This window comes from Dendrobates tinctorius, unplaced genomic scaffold (assembly GCF_039654945.1).
Source record: "Dendrobates tinctorius isolate UK_male_01 unplaced genomic scaffold, ASM3965494v1 ptg000213l, whole genome shotgun sequence".
In the NCBI taxonomy this organism is placed as follows: Eukaryota; Metazoa; Chordata; class Amphibia; order Anura; family Dendrobatidae; genus Dendrobates; species Dendrobates tinctorius.
The window spans coordinates 6,324,855-6,340,043 of NW_027361880.1; positions in this window are offsets into that span (position 1 = coordinate 6,324,855).

A 15,189-nucleotide genomic window follows, 5' to 3' on the forward strand; every position below is an offset into this window, starting at 1 on the left:
GCGGTACACGTGTGGGGTACTTGTATTGTAATATGCTGTGTTTGCAATGTTTCCCGTGTGTTAATGCAACGTGTGATGTCTGTAATATATCACTGTTGAACTGTATTGTGTTGCCCTGTACATGTTAGCGGCAGGGACAGGAAGGGTTAACATGTGGGCTGGACTAGCAGCCAGAAAAGGCAGCAGGAAGTTGCTGCTGGAGCAGTTCCTCAGGCACCTCTGCCCAGAGGATGCATGCAACCCCGACCGGGACATTGCCAGAGCCCCAGGAGGGGACAAATTCTGTTGTCTCGAGACCCACGGACAGGGAGGTGGGCACAGGACTGTGCGAGTGCCCCGCCGAAAGGATTATAAGCATCCAAATTCCGGTGAGTGAGTCGTCACTACCTCTGATTGTAGACTGTGGCTGCTATTGTGGCTGATATAGAGACGGCCGCAGATCGTATTTTATTCAGTTACCTCTTTCTACCTCGTTTATCCTACAAAGAATAATAAAAGTTATCCCTGTTGGATTACTCCTGTGACCCTGGACTGTGATTGCCTGTACTGAAGTAGCTGGGAAGAAGAGGTAACCTGTGAGGAGGCTGTGTCCATCCATGTGTAAGGGAGGGCCAGGACTGTAGTCGTGACCTGTTTTACTGTAACAGCTGTGTCCAGTCCTTCCCCTACATGAAACAGCACTCTTCTCCTCGGCATGCCTGCCTCTCCATACTCAGCTTCACCCGGGCACTTCCCAGGCCATAAAAGGTCCCTCTTCTAGGTGACCCCCATCAATGGAAGCACAGTCCGAGACAATTTTAACACTGTACTTAGGATTTTGCACGTTACATCCATAGTTGGTACATTATAACATTTGCTTGCTTCCTCATCTTTCCCTTGCTTGCTGTCACTTCTGTGCAGTACACACCCCAGACCGGACCATCAAGACTGCTTCCCAGTTCCTTCCTGGCCTGACCTCGCTCTAATGACATTTCCTTCAGCCTGTTTCACTCCAGACACAAATTCATCAGTCACTACATTTGGTGGCCCCTGGTGAAGCATCCAGCCCGTCTGTACCGTTCCCATTGAAGCTTCAACTCCCTTCATCTCCTTAGTCCAGCCATCTTCTGCCCTAAAAGCATTGCCCCAGGTGATCAGACACCACATCTTCCTTTTCCTGTCCTGGCCCACTGCCAAGACCCGCAGTGGCCGTGGGTAATGTTGGCTATAACGACTTAACGTTACGTAGCTGCCAAGTTGTCCGCTCCTATAGCCCATATGGACACTTGGGCGCCCTGGCCCCGTCTGACTAAATTACTCTTCAGCACTAACCTTCACTCCCAGCAGCCCCTCCTAAAATTAACCCTTTTTGAACATCCTATCAGGCCCCACTAGTATACCCCCATCTAGTGGCCCACAACATAATTACATCTACCCGGTCTATGGGGAAACTATGTACTAAGAGTGCCCTCCTCTAATGTCCCAAGTAAGGATGCACTAACTTTCCCTAACTGTACATGTACAAAAGGCATACAATATGTGAAATACTATAATACAGAAATACAAGGCAATATATTACAGTTTTCTATAAAATGGTAACACATTCATGTGGCAATATCATAAACAATGAGCGGTAGGTAATACATAGTTATACATGTAGCAGTACTGCAGACAATTATCATAAAACACATTTGTAAACATTAAGAGCCAGAAGACAATCAGAGGGAAGGGAAGCATGAAAGACATTATATCCCACCCCCTTACACATGTACAAGGGGCCGGGATGTTTGTGGATTGTGCTTTGTGGGTTAACTTGGTCAGGACTACCACCCCGGTCGTCCTTGTTACACATGCATAGGCCGATGATATGGGCCAGGTGAAGCTCTGCCTGCTGCGGGAGCACAACAATCATGTTCATCCACCAGACATAGCTTCCTGTCTCACTGTGCAGGGGGGGCCGAACATCACTCTTTAAGCCAAAACAGTGCGAGCAGGTGGTCAGTTACGTGGCAGATAATGCTTTCAGTCTGTTTCTCAGCATCACAACAGTCCAGTCTCACTAACCAAGAGTCTGGACCACAAAATCATCACTGTGATCCTCCTTCCTCCCAGCACGGCGAGTCCCAGAAGACAAGTGACTCCATTCCGGGATGACACTCCGAAGAAACTCCTTACATCTCCATTTATTGATTATGGCCTCTCACCCTGCACATTTTACGAGGGACAGGCAGAGATCTTGTGTAGTGATGACCAAATATTTCAGCAGCGACACTCAGAAGAAAATGACGGTGGGGAACAGCCATTAGTGTCGCAATAGGTAGATGATGATGAGACACAGTTGCCAACAAGTGATTTTAAGTCAACGAGTTAGAAGGACTAGCGTGCGGAAGTGGAAGATGAGATGGTGGACAATGATTTCACTGGCCCAACCTTGGCAAGGTGCCATGCAGAGCAAGAACAGCAGCACAGAGGGGGAGGGATCCGCAGCACAGCAATAGGCAGGAAGAGGCAGTGGGGTTGCCAGACGGAGAAGGCGGGCAACTGTTCCCCAGAGCACTCTCACATAGCAAATTTCCAGGCAAAGGGTTAGGTGTTCCCCTATTTGGCGCTTTTTTAAAGACTGTGGAGGATATAAGAACGGTCATTTGAACCTGTGCCGTACCAAGATCAGCAGAGATCTGACCACTCACAGCCTGATCACCACCAGCATGCTTAAGCACATGTCATCAAAGCACTCGACTAGGTGAGCCGGATTCCTCAGTCCACAATCAGTGTCTGTGGGAGACACCACTGCCTCTTCCCCTGTGCTACATGCTTGCTAATCCCCTGTCCAGGATGCAGGCGTGGATACCTCCCACCCTGTACCTGTCATTGCACATACACGCCCACCATCAGCAACCACGTTCAATACCTTGTCTCAGCACAGCATTCAGCTATTACTACACCAAGCCTTGGAACCCAAATGCAAATATCCAGCCACCCACTCACATGCCCAAACATTAATCAGGTATATTTCCAGACTGCTTGCCTTGGAAATGTTGCCATTTAGGCTTGTGGACACAGAGGCTTTCCGCAGCAACCTCATAGCAGCGCCTGTCCTTCAGTGCTCATTCCTCAGCTGCCACTAATATTCTGGGTTTTTTTTGTCCCCACCTTACACCAGTACGTGTCCCATAACATCAACAGTCCCTGACCAACGCAGTTACTGGGAAGGTCCACTTAATGACAGACACGTGGACAAGTGCTTGTGGCCAGGGATGCTACATTTCAATGATGGCACACAGGGTAAACCTTGTGGATGCTGGGACTGATTTGGACCCTGGGAAGGCACATGTGCTACCGCCGCCGAGAATTGTGGGCCCTAGCTCCTTACACCAGTTCCTGCGCTGTGCTGTTTTGTTTGACTGGTTTATGTATTGTGTTGTTTTCGTGCTGTGTATGGTATTTGTTCTTACATGCTGCTCTACTGCCACCTACTGATCTTTTCCTGCATAGCAGTCTGTTATTAATTCTTATGGGAGTGATTTTCACTTCCGGTTCAAGAGTCACCTTTCCTCCTAGCAGCCATGTCATTTTAGTTTCATTATCTGTGGAAGAGACACCCTTGAGCAGAGTAGAGGAAGGCATCAGTTTACGACCACACACTTGCTGTCACACTTTGCTGTACCACTTTGCTCACACCTGCATTCCTGGAGAAGTTACTGTATTACCAATCATACGCTGTATGTCTAGATTTCCAAACAAACAAGTCTGGACTGCACACTCCCTGGTATGCATCATCTCTCCGGATGCTGAACAGCATCGGTCCTGTCTGCTCTGCATTGAGGAAAAGGAGGTAGGAACTCTCTCAGCCCCTATCAACCACATCTCCATTCGCCTCAGGTGGGAACAGGACAGTTGAAAACTGCCTTGAAGCCCGGCCAGAACATAATATGTTATTTTTATATATTCAACTAACGCCAGATCCTGACCATCCAATAGCACAGTCAGATTCCTGATGGAGGCAAAGTGATGCAGTGATGTTATCCACTTGCTTCAGGACATGTTGTGTGCATACCCCTGCGATTCTGTATGCCACCTGCAGTCTACAAAATGGAAAGTGGCAGGATATTGAGCCCATGGCTCCCTACTCTACTGAAGGGCTTAACTGTATCAGTGTTCTATGCAAGCTAATACAGTTATGAGTGGAGGTCGATCCAGGTGGGTTCCATTGTGTAAGTAGGCCTGTGGTCACCGTCCCTGGTAGCTATGCTACTGCTCTTTGGTACTGGGTTTCTCTACTACCGTATCTGCCTCGGGAGAGCCAGAGTTAAGTGGGGATTGTTTCTATTATAAAACCTTATCTCTATCTGATACAAACGAGCCATCATTGTCATAAAACTATTTTTACTGTTCATTCTAAGTTTCCTTTTCCTTCCTAATTTAATTTATCTAGTAATTTTCCATATTTTTCTGGTGTGTTGCACATATCCTTTCTGATAGCAATAAATTCTCTTATTTAATTATACTCTTGTTACATAGACACTTGATGTTACATACTAAATTACGACCAATTACTGAGCACCGGTGATTGTTATGCATCTGATGGCAGACAAATGAGAATGAGATAAAGGAAAACAGATTATGTTTAGTAGATATGAATATGGAGAAAGAGAGAGATGCACATTGATGTAATTGGTTTTGCTCAGACTTGGTTAGACTCTTCAAATTGTTGGGGTTTAAATCTTCTTGGATTTCGTTTCTTTGGTAAAGAAAGGTCAAATAGAAAAGGAAGAGGAGCATGTTTGGAAAGATCTGAAAGCAATCAGCTGGCATGGGTTGCCCAGGCTGCTTCAGTAGTGATTATGGGAGATGTTAACTACCTAGATACTGAGAGGTGATGATTCTACCTTAGCTGCAAAGGGGAGAAATTCTAGTTAGCTTTTAGTAGGATAATTTTTTGGGACAGTTTGTGGAAGACCCGATAAGAGGATATGCTCTAACCACGCAGAGTTTAGTGGAAATGTGACAATGATATAATTTCATTTTGTATACACTAAAAAAATTTTTTTTAAAATACTCTGGCAGAGGGGCAAAAACTTTATTTTAAACAGGCCAATTTTTGTAGGTTGAAGGCTGCACTTCAGAACATTGACTGGGAGCAGTCATTGTCAGACAGTGATAAGAACGATAAATGGGAGTGTGTTAATTCTATACTATTCCATCTGCAAAATACTGTATAATATAGGTAAAAAGAGTAGACAACAAAAATTAAACCCCACAAGGCTATTAGTGACAAAAGGAATCTGAGGGGTCAGTCCTAGCCAATTAAAGGCCCCGTCTCACTAAGCAATCTCGGTAGCGAGATCGCTGCTGAGTCACAACTTTTGTGACGTAACAGCGACCTCACCAGCGAGATTGCTGTGTGTGACAGCGATCAGCGAGCGGCCCCCCTGCCGGTATCGCTGATCGCTGCAAGAAATCTCTGGACATTTCTTTGGTCGCTGGTCTCCCGCTGGCCAGCACACATCGCTGTGTGTGACAGCGGGAGACCAGCGATCAGGTGTAAAAAAATAATAAAAAAAATAAAAAATATAGTTATTCTCACCTTCCGACGTCGCGTTCAGCCATCCAGCCTCTCTCCACGCTCCGGTCCCAGTGATCCTTTGCACGAATGACCGCGAGACTTTGTTATCCCGCGAGACCGTGACATCTCACGGTCATTCGTGCAAAGGATCACTGGGACCGGAGGGTGGAGAGAGGCAGGATGACTGAACGCGATGTCGGAAGGTGAGAATAACTATATTTTTTATTTTGATTCTATTTTTTACAGCGATGGCCAGCGATGCCGGGCGCTCGGCATCGCTGTGCTGATCGCTGGTGAAGCTGTCTGTGTGACAGCTCACCAGCGATCACATAGCGACTTACTAGCGATCCTGACACCTTGATATCGGTGTCGGGATCGCTGGTAAGTCGCTTAGTGAGACGGGGCCTTAACTGTGACTGATTAAAAGACTCCTACTATTTCCCTGATAATGGTAAAAGGGGTTGCTTCAGGTCATAAAGTTCAGGGCCGACTCTTGAATGTCAGTCAATTCAGGATACATGTGGTATATTGAAATATGTACGTAGTTTGTGCTAGTATTTTATCTGGGGGGAGGTTGGGGGAGAGTTATTGGCTTATATTTTTATAATGATTAATAAATAAGAGATAAAGATGGTAATATAACTGGATTGTGTTTCCATTTACATCACCTACTTTTTCTCCTTCCATGGGTCCCCTTCACAGGAGTTCATGTATCTCCCAGGCCTCATGAAATAAACTTGGCAGCAACCTCTGAGCAACTTTGAGGTCATGTGGCATGTTTGTATTCTTTCAAATGAATCTTTTCTGGTATTGCAGATATTGCTAACCATACAGTTGAAGGCCTGACAGAGCATCAAAAAGGAGGAAACACAGCGTCTGGTGATGTCCATGAGTTCAAGACTTCAGGCAGTAATTGCCAACAAAGGGTTTTCAACCAAGTACTAGAAATGAACATTTTATTTACAATTATTTAATCTGTCCAATTACTTTTGGTCCCTTTAAAAACAGGGTGGCACATGTTAAGGAGCGGAAACTCCTAAACCCTTCATCCAATTTTAATGTGGATACCCTCAAAAGAAAGCTGAAAGTCTGAACTTCAACTGCATCTGAATTGTTTTGTTTAAAATTCATTGTGGTAATGTCTAGAACCAAAATTAGAAAAATGTTGTCTCTGTTCAAATATATATGGACCTAACTGTATATTTCTCTATTATGATCATATTGCTTATCAGTGCCACATTTTTGTATTGAACCTGCATATATAGCATGGATTGTGGGAGGTTTCTGGTCTGATCTACCTTGAATCTCTTATGGGTTTTATATTTTGTTTGGTTTGACATCCATAAGGCATTAATGGGGACGCCCATTTGTCTGTCTTTCCTCCTTATTTTATCAGCCCCATATGTTATGTGACAATAGTTTTAGTATTATAGATATGTATACCGTGGCACAGCTGAAATGGTGCACAAAAAAGGTTCCCACACCAGAGAATATATAAAAAATAAATTTTTGGCACTCAACTTGAAATGATTGGTAGAATTTTATTCGCAGTCATAATAGACGTTTCGGTCAATTCATTCTGACCTTTCTCAATATACTGCAACGGTACAGAAGTTGAAAAGAATATATAATAACAATAAATCAAAACTATGAACAATAATGTATGATCATCACATCAAGAAATAAAGACATCAAAATCATGTGCATGAGTGGTGGGAAGACCTAGATATAAAATGTGAACAAGAGGTAAAAGTCACAGAAAACGAAAAAAAGGAGGGGGGGGAAATAAAGTATGAAACATACCCGACTGCTCTTGAGATGTAGAGAAAAATTGTGTGGCAGATATCTAGATTTAAACATATGTTCATGTCAGTCAAAACAAGAAACCGGGGTGAGGTAAATATGTTCAGTATATGGGATCACTTACATAAAGGTATAACAGGGAGCAAAAGGGTCCGTGAATCGATTGCCTACGGTCCGAATGAGGCCTAAGTCGATATGAAAAAATAAGCCTTATTATATGTTGACTATGGTAGGAGCATCGGTTTAAGTATATATAGCAATCTGTGTATGAGGAAAATAACCAACCTGTGGTATATCATACAAAATTTCGTATGTCCTGCGACATGGGTCACTGGTATAAATGTACCTAGGCAATAAATAAGGTGTGAATAGATCTCTCCAGATCATACATTGATTGTTGAAAAAAATATATATATATACAGAGGATATATAGTGAAAACCGTACCATATATGTCTCTATATGCAGGGTGATGGGACCCGGACCATAAATACACTAGAGATAAGTCTGTATGTCCCTGATCATGATATCCTTGTAAGTACTTGTCAATTCAAATCTGTATTGCCCCGTAATTTCCTTTTTCTATCTGAAACCATGATCAAAAAATACGTCTTAGATGTCTGGCTTTCAGCCAGAATAAGTCATAAATATCTGACATTCAGCGTAAAAGAGCATGTCCCAAGAAAAATGTGTACCCACCATCAATGAAATTGGTAATGAGGCCCGGGTCCAGAACTCTGATTACCAATGCGGTCTATGTAAGAGAATGTGGGTCAAAATGCGTCCCTACTGAAGGAATGACAATATATGAAAAGGTAAACTAGTGAGGTCCCTTACCAGTAGTAGATAGTAGTGTCTCCTGCCACAATGTAACTCGGCATCCACCGCTTGTTCATGGGCAAGGTGACAGTGAAAGGCGCTCATTTTTAAACATTAGGGGCGGGACTAACAATCCGGCCGTAAAACCGGAAGTACGTCACCGGAAGTGACGTCGCGCTATGTGATAGTGTCAAATGACACTCGAAAGGGAATGTAAACATGAGATCCCTCATGATAAGTAGTGTACATGGCACAATGGCACAAACACAGACAAAGGAGTGTATGAGAAATGTTATTTATTGGGAAGAATACGATATTTAGAGCAAACTATAATGTATATATAAGGCAGCGGGTAAGGAGATAGGAGAAATAGAAAAATGAGATGAGGAGAGGTCAGGGATCCAGAAGGAAGGGTCGGGACGTGACAAATTGCATGTTGTCTATTCAATAGCGACGGCTCTGTAAAAGACAAAACTGTATGTCAATGAACATATATAAAAAAAGGGGATATGTATAAATGACTACATAGTAGTAGTATATCAGTGTTTCCAATGTATAATATATATGCTGCAGAATATACCTGGTAAAACACAAAACTATGCATTACCCATGAGTTAAGTATCTATAACGTCCTCACATCGGTGAAATAAGTCCGTTAGGGATTTGCAAATAATGAAGATACCCCATTGTTATAAGTTCAAATAAAGGACAAAAGATCGTATTCCCTATTGAGACCCCTTGGAGATAGGGTCTCCAGCTCGTGTATCCAGTAAGCCTCTCTCTTTTTTAGAGTCTGGATCCGGTTGCCCCCTCGTCTTGGCAATGGGATCTGTTCAATAACCTGGAATTTCAATTGGGGTATCGTATGTCCTGCACTAATGAAGTGATGGGGTAGGGGTAATAATGTGTTGCTGCATCTTATGGTGGACTTGTGTTTACTTATGCGGTCTTTTATGGATTGTGTGGTTTCACCAATATAAAGGAGGCCACATGGGCACTTGATCAAATATACCACGTACGACGTTTCGCAGGTGGAATAGTCCTTAATCTTATAGCGTTTACCTGAATGTGGATGATGGAAGTAATTCCCCTTGAGGACATTGCTGCATTGATTACAATGTAAACATGGGTAAGTACCGGTTCTTGGTTGTGATAAGAACCTCTACGTCTTAGATGTCTGGCTTTCAGCCAGAATAAGTCATAAATATCTGACATTCAGCGTAAAAGAGCATGTCCCAAGAAAAATGTGTACCCACCATCAATGAACTTGGTAATGAGGCCCGGGTCCAGAACTCTGATTACCAATGCGGTCTATATAAGAGAATGTGGGTCAAAATGCGACCCTACTGAAGGAATGACAATATATGAAAAGGTAAACTAGTGAGGTCCCTTACCAGTAGTAGATAGTAGTGTCTCCTGCCACAATGTAACTCGGCATCCACCGTTTGTTCATGGGCAAGGTGACAGTGAAAGGCGCTCATTTTTAAACATTAGGGGCGGGACTAACAATCCGGCCGTAAAACCGGAAGTACGTCACCGGAAGTGACGTCGCGCTATGTGATAGTGTCAAATGACACTCGAAAGGGAATGTAAACATGAGATCCCTCATGATAAGTAGTGTACATGGCACAATGGCACAAACACAGACAAAGGAGTGTATGAGAAATGTTATTTATTGGGAAGAATACGATATTTAGAGCAAACTATAATGTATATATAAGGCAGCGGGTAAGGAGATAGGAGAAATAGAAAAACGAGATGAGGAGAGGTCAGGGATCCAGAAGGAAGGGTCGGGACGTGACAAATACTGATATACCAGAATTTCAACAAGATTTCCTACCGTGTTACAAACGTCCTCGTAACATACGTGACACTCTGATCAAAGCTGATATAGGATCAGGACCACGCCCCTCCACACAGAGGTTCTTATCACAACCAAGAACAGGTACTTACCCATGTTTACATTGTAATCAATGCAGCAATGTCCTCAAGGGGAATTACTTCCATCATCCACATTCAGGTAAACGCTATAAGATTAAGGACTATTCCACCTGCGAAACGTCGTACGTGGTATATTTGATCAAGTGCCCATGTGGCCTCCTTTATATTGGTGAAACCACACAATCCATAAAAGACTGCATAAGTAAACACAAGTCCACCATAAGATGCAGCAACACATTATTACCCCTACCCCATCACTTCATTAGTGCAGGACATACGATACCCCAATTGAAATTCCAGGTTATTGAACAGATCCCATTGCCAAGACGAGGGGGCAACCGGATCCAGACTCTAAAAAAGAGAGAGGCTTACTGGATACACGAGCTGGAGACCCTATCTCCAAGGGGTCTCAATAGGGAATACGATCTTTTGTCCTTTATTTGAACTTATAACAATGGGGTATCTTCATTATTTGCAAATCCCTAACGGACTTATTTCACCGATGTGAGGACGTTATAGATACTTAACTCATGGGTAATGCATAGTTTTGTGTTTTACCAGGTATATTCTGCAGCATATATATTATACATTGGAAACACTGATATACTACTACTATGTAGTCATTTATACATATCCCCTTTTTTTATATATGTTCATTGACATACAGTTTTGTCTTTTACAGAGCCGTCGCTATTGAATAGACAACATGCAATTTGTCACGTCCCGACCCTTCCTTCTGGATCCCTGACCTCTCCTCATCTCGTTTTTCTATTTCTCCTATCTCCTTACCCGCTGCCTTATATATACATTATAGTTTGCTCTAAATATCGTATTCTTCCCAATAAATAACATTTCTCATACACTCCTTTGTCTGTGCTTGTGCCATTGTGCCATGTACACTACTTATCATGAGGGATCTCATGTTTACATTCCCTTTCGAGTGTCATTTGACACTATCACATAGCGCGACGTCACTTCCGGTGACGTACTTCCGGTTTTACGGCCGGATTGTTAGTCCCGCCCCTAATGTTTAAAAATGAGCGCCTTTCACTGTCACCTTGCCCATGAACAAGCGGTGGATGCCGAGTTACATTGTGGCAGGAGACACTACTATCTACTACTGGTAAGGGACCTCACTAGTTTACCTTTTCATATATTGTCATTCCTTCAGTAGGGACGCATTTTGACCCACATTCTCTTATATAGACCGCATTGGTAATCAGAGTTCTGGACCCGGGCCTCATTACCAATTTCATTGATGGTGGGTACACATTTTTCTTGGGACATGCTCTTTTACGCTGAATGTCAGATATTTATGACTTATTCTGGCTGAAAGCCAGACATCTAAGACGTATTTTTTGATCATGGTTTCAGATAGAAAAAGGAAATTACGGGGCAATACAGATTTGAATTGACAAGTACTTACAAGGATATCATGATCAGGGACATACAGACTTATCTCTAGTGTATTTATGGTCCGGGTCCCATCACCCTGCATATAGAGACATATATGGTACGGTTTTCACTATATATCCTCTGTATATATATATTTTTTTTTCAACAATCAATGTATGATCTGGAGAGATCTATTCACACCTTATTTATTGCCTAGGTACATTTATACCAGTGACCCATGTCGCAGGACATACGAAATTTTGTATGATATACCACAGGTTGGTTATTTTCCTCATACACAGATTGCTATATATACTTAAACCGATGCTCCTACCATAGTCAACATATAATAAGGCTTATTTTTTCATATCGACTTAGGCCTCATTCGGACCGTAGGCAATCGATTCACGGACCCTTTTGCTCCCTGTTATACCTTTATGTAAGTGATCCCATATACTGAACATATTTACCTCACCCCGGTTTCTTGTTTTGACTGACATGAACATATGTTTAAATCTAGATATCTGCCACACAATTTTTCTCTACATCTCAAGAGCAGTCGGGTATGTTTCATACTTTATTTCCCCCCCCTCCTTTTTTTCGTTTTCTGTGACTTTTACCTCTTGTTCACATTTTATATCTAGGTCTTCCCACCACTCATGCACATGATTTTGATGTCTTTATTTCTTGATGTGATGATCATACATTATTGTTCATAGTTTTGATTTATTGTTATTATATATTCTTTTCAACTTCTGTACCATTGCAGTATATTGAGAAAGGTCAGAATGAATTGACCGAAACGTCTATTATGACTGCGAATAAAATTCTACCAATCATTTCAAGTTGAGTGCCAAAAATTTATTTTTTAAATAGTTTTAGTATTGGCCTCTAGACAGGATCAGCCCCTGGGTCTTTTCAGCTACTTAATAGCTCTGCATGTTTAATTACTGATATTGTCATTTACCTGTTACTTACTCCTGTCAAGTGTATTGTATGTTAATCAAGCACTGTTTTTGGCGGATCATTCCTGTTCCATGTTCTTCAAGTGTTTTTAATTGTATTTCTGGTTGTGACAATAAAGTATTTTTGACATGTTCTACTACAGGTGTGCACAGTCTTTATGCAATGGCCTTTTTTCCTTTCCCTTTAATTGATTACATTCCGCCCTCCATGCATTCTGTAGCACCCTGATTTTTATTGCGTCATATATTTGAATATATTGTAGTGCACCCAGGCACTTTGTCTGATCACAGTCTTGTACATTTAATGGATAACAATACTGTGATGGCCTATCATGTAATTTAAAAACATTTTATTGTTAATGTTCTGGCTTGTAATATTGTTATATATTTTCTCTTTTCAGTAATTAACCCTCCGTCAGGCGCAATATAGATTCTCCTCAGTTCATGCGCAATGTGCCTGACAAGCACAGGTCAGAAAACCACCTATAGTAGCTACATATTACAATTTCAGGACTATAGAAGTAGTCAGTGACCTTCATAGGAATGTATTAAAACAGATTACACCAAATCAGATGCAAAAAAAAACATTTATTAACCATAAACTTATTAAAACTAAAAGTACCACTTTTCGGTAGTACCGCCAAATAGGCTCCAGTTATCTTTACTTAACTATTGCTTAAATATAAAATTATGGAAAAAAACTTAAAGGATATTGCACTTAGATGTTACTTAATTATTTTCTACTCATCTTCAGTGGTTTCAATTGCAGCAGAAGCAGCACAGGTACACTTAGAAAAGCAAGGCTGGCAGACGAAAGTTGCATGGGAAAGGCAGATTGATTCTTTACATATTTTGCAGTCATATTTAGAAAGCCTTCTGAAACCAGATACAAATGAGCAGGTAGTACAACTGCGTCTTTTAGAAGGTGGTAGAGTCGGTGTTTGTTCTGGAACGTCCTTGGGACGTCCTTTGTATTTTTATCTTTGCCCAAATAATAAGCTAGATCTGTGTCTGTTTCCTCTGTATCAGTGTCATCACCATCCTGCTCTGTTCCAGAATCAGTGTTACATTCTGCTACCTCATCTTCAGATGAAATGTCACTAGATTCCTCTAAATCCTCAGTTACTGCTGGTTCTTCCTCATCATCTTCTAACAAAAAAATCTTCATTTCTTCTAAATGAAGGGGTTTAGATGAATCATACTGTTTTCTGGCCATTGCAGCAGAAAATCTGAAGCAAGAGAGAAAGAGTATGTGTTAGGGCGCAATGTGCCTTAGAAGCCACCCTCCTTTTGTCTAAGAAAACAGTACTTATGTACACTAACTTAGCATTAATCCTTCATAAAACAAGCTAAATACACAATCGTGATGAATAAAAAAAGAAAATACTAACCTTTCAATTTGTGTTGAAATCAGGCGCAATGTGCCTGAGAAGCCAAAGTGTTGATATCTGCTCACTAGAAGGTCTGCTGAGTCACTGTGATATCAGGTTTCACAGAGCCTGTAGAGTCAGGAGATAACTAGGAGGGGTGGGGTTTTCTGATAAGTGGGCAAGGAGAGAGAAGTGAAACTAATTACTGTGTGCCTGTCAGATCTATTGAGCCTGACGGAGGGTTAAGATCCGGTTATAAAAAAACAAAAATAAAAACCTCCTATAAGCCACTGTAGGGCTCCGACACCTTCTACCCGGATAGTCAACCTTCACAAAACACCAGAGCCTTTTCTATCAAATCCTGCAGCCCAGAAATTAAAATCTCAATCCTGATTTTATTCAAATGAACACCGTTCTGCAACAGAATATCCTTATTATCCCACCTAGCATTGTGTGCTGTGCTGCCTCTTCACCTAATGTTTGCACAAATTTGGATATTCTAATTGTTTTCTGGCCCGCTTTATAGTGGTCAGTTCCATAGCACCATACCCCTTGACCTCACCTCTTCCCCTTAAAAACTCCTTATCAAAAAACCATCTCTCACTTTTCCTGTCTCAACTGCAACCTTATTTTCAATCCATTGCAGTCCATTGCCTTCTAGTGCAGTACAGGGCCTACAGTTCACAAAATCTTCAAAAAATTGTGATTTAGTTAAAAAGTAATTCCAGAAACTGACCTTTAAATGGTTAACTATTTTCTATCCCATTCCTGAGTATATGTACTGTATTAGATAAATATATATTCATACTGACTGACTTAGTAAAACTGTAATTGACTGGTTCAGCTCCTTGGAGAATATTATTTGAAATGTAAAATAATACCATATCCCCTAAATAGACACATGATCACTTTAAATTTAGATAAGTGGTATTATCTCACCTTGAACTATTAATAGCATGATAATGTCGTATTCTTCGAAAAAGTAAAAAGAAATCCAGCAGATGTGGCAATATACTGGAAATACTGTACAAGGAATCAGATAATTTAGTTATCATTGATATAACTTCATATGTACTGACAGTGTCGGACTGGGTTGCCAAGGGCCCACCTGTAACATTGACTTTGGGGGGCCCACTTTCCACCTGCATGCAAATATTACACTGCCCTCATTAACAAATTTACCTATATCTCTAAATAATAATAATAATAATAAACTGGGTAGTTTGGTTAATGAATGATGAATGAGATGCTGCTTTTTCTATACAGAGAGAATCAAGTGAATTATGCTAAGTACTGCCCATACGGCGGGGTTGGGGGCCCAGATTTGCACAGGGGCCCACCGGGGGATTCCCC